Raw genomic sequence first — 2,538 nt, 5'->3', positions numbered from 1 at the left:
TAGCCTTTCGGGTCCCTACTTTTGTATCTTTGGGGTAAATACCCAGTAGTGCAATTGCTGGATCGTATGGTAGCTCTATTTTCAACTTTTTGAGGAACCTCCATACTGTTTTCCAGAGTGGTTGCACCAGCTTGCATTCCCACCAACAGTGTAGGAGGGTTCCCCTTTCTCCGCATCCTCGCCAACATCTGTCATTTCCTGACTTGTTAATTTTAGCCATTCTGACTGGTGTGAGGTGGTATCTCATTGAGGTTTTGATTTGGATTTCCCTGATGCCGAGCGATATTGAACACTTTTTCATGTGTCTGTTGGCCATTTGGATGTCTTCTTTGGAAAAATGTCTGTTCATGTCTTCTGCCCATTTCTTGATTGGATTCTTTGTTCTTTTGGTGTTGAGTTTGATGAGTTCTTTATAGATTTTGGATACTAGCCCTTTATCTGATATGTCATTTGCAAATATCTTCTCCCATTCTGTCAGTTGTCTTTTGGTTTTGCGTCAACACAGGATTCTTGATAACAAATCTTCCTCTACACCCTCATTCCTGCCATTGCCATGGATTGTTTCTTACCTATCCTAACAACTTTGTTATATTTTCTCAAGACTCAAAACCCAGGTAGGACTTAGTCTTGGCCTGGCCTAACTCAGAGCAGGCACCCCAGTTATCAAGGAACAGGGAGAGAGAGCCTGGAGCTTGCATGGTTGGGGAACCCTACCTCCCGAAAAGATCCTCACAGTGGGGAATTTACCAAATATGGAAAGGGTCTCTAATGCCATTTTGTCAGGAGACAGTGGCCCACAGGGATCATCATTATCAGATTTACAGATAATACAATGTATCAAAGAAGGATTAGTTGTTCTGATTCAAACTGAATCTTTTACCTTCTGCTAAGGCAGTTACCTTCTTTTAGCCTTTGTTTCCTGAGTTCTAAACTGGGATAATATTCTGTCCAGAACATAAAGTCATTGTAAAGAAGGAAATGAGATAAACTGTGTAAAAGTTCTTTCATTTTTTTTTTTTTTTCATTCAAAAAAGTATTAAGGGACACCTGGGTGGCTCAGTCAGTTAAGCATCCAACTCTTGATTTCTGCTCAGGTCATGATCCCAGGATTGTGAGATCCAGCCTAGCATTGGGCTCCCACTAGGCATGGAACCTGCTTGAGATTCTCTCTCTCCCTTTCCCTCTACCCCTCTCACACCCACCCCCCAAAAAATATGTATTAAGGGCCTATTATGTGTGAGACAAAAATGCAAAAAAAAAAAAAAAAAAAGAATAGTAAAAATTTATGCCCTAAACAATATATGTGAGATATTATTATCAACATTTTAATTCTTTAATTTAAAAATATATTAAGAATATGCAAGCCCTTATTTATCATTCTGTTTAAAAAATGGGACAAATAGATGAAAAGTCAAATGACAGATAAATATGAAATTTAGAACAGAAAATTAATGTGGATGTGTTCCCCCCCTACTAACACTCCTCTTCTGAGACATATTCTTTCTCCCAATCCAACCATCCAGTTTTTGTGATGAGTTAGGGACAGGTGGGGCTAGGCAGGGGGCTATGGGATCAGGCTCACAAACCAGACATAAGGGAACAAAACAGACCACCCTGTCCTAGGTGTCAGAGGTGGGGGTCTTGTTATAACAGCTACTTGTGACCAACCAAGAATTACTGGACCCTAAAAAGGAAGTAAGCCATTGAAGGTATTATCATTAGTCCTTACTCAATGGTGCTATCAATAGAGATGCTGAAAAGATTTAAGTTCCCTGGGTAGCTTTCTATAAAAGACCATCCCTAAGAGCCCTCAGTGGCAACCCTGTCAGGACCCCTCTCATTCCTGAGAACTTTTTCTATATCCTTGCTTAATAAACTTCAATCACTTTACTCACTCTCCTTTGTCTGGGAGATTCATTCTTTGACTCCGTGAAATAATAACCTAGCTCTCCCGAATCGGTGAGAGACAGTCTTACAAAACCCACCTGTAGACAAAAGTGATTGGGCTTGTAATAAACGCCTCACTAAGCCTAACCAATCAGAGCTCATTCCTGAAGTCTTTAAACCTAGAACCACTTATAAAATATGCTCTTTGATCAGAAGCAATATTGCATGGTATACATCAGTGTTTTTTTTGTTTTTTTTTTAAGATTTTTTGTTTATGTATTTGAGAGAGAGCATGAGTGGCGGGGGTAGGTGGGGGTTGCAGAGGGAGAAGCAGACTCCCCATGGAGCAGGGAGCCCAACAACGTGGGGCTGGATCCCAGGATCCTGAGATCATGACCTGAGCTTAAGGCAGTCGCTTAATCGGCAGAGCCACCCAGGTGTCCCTACATCAGTGTTGAATGAGGGTGTCAGTGTATTTGCTGACTGTGGTGCTGGGAGAAGTATTGAAAGCAGGAGAAGCAACTCCAAATCCTAAACAAGTGTTTATCCTAGTGAGATCAGACATTCCTCCCTGGAAGAGGTCCAGTGTGATCAAGGTGCCATCGGATGACTGGTTGGGCCATATCAGGATGTTTCAGTGTTTTCATCTGC

Source organism: Phoca vitulina, unplaced genomic scaffold (genome assembly GCF_004348235.1).
Source record: "Phoca vitulina isolate PV1807 unplaced genomic scaffold, GSC_HSeal_1.0 scaffold15, whole genome shotgun sequence".
Taxonomy (NCBI): Eukaryota; Metazoa; Chordata; class Mammalia; order Carnivora; family Phocidae; genus Phoca; species Phoca vitulina.
This window is presented reverse-complemented; position numbering follows the sequence as displayed.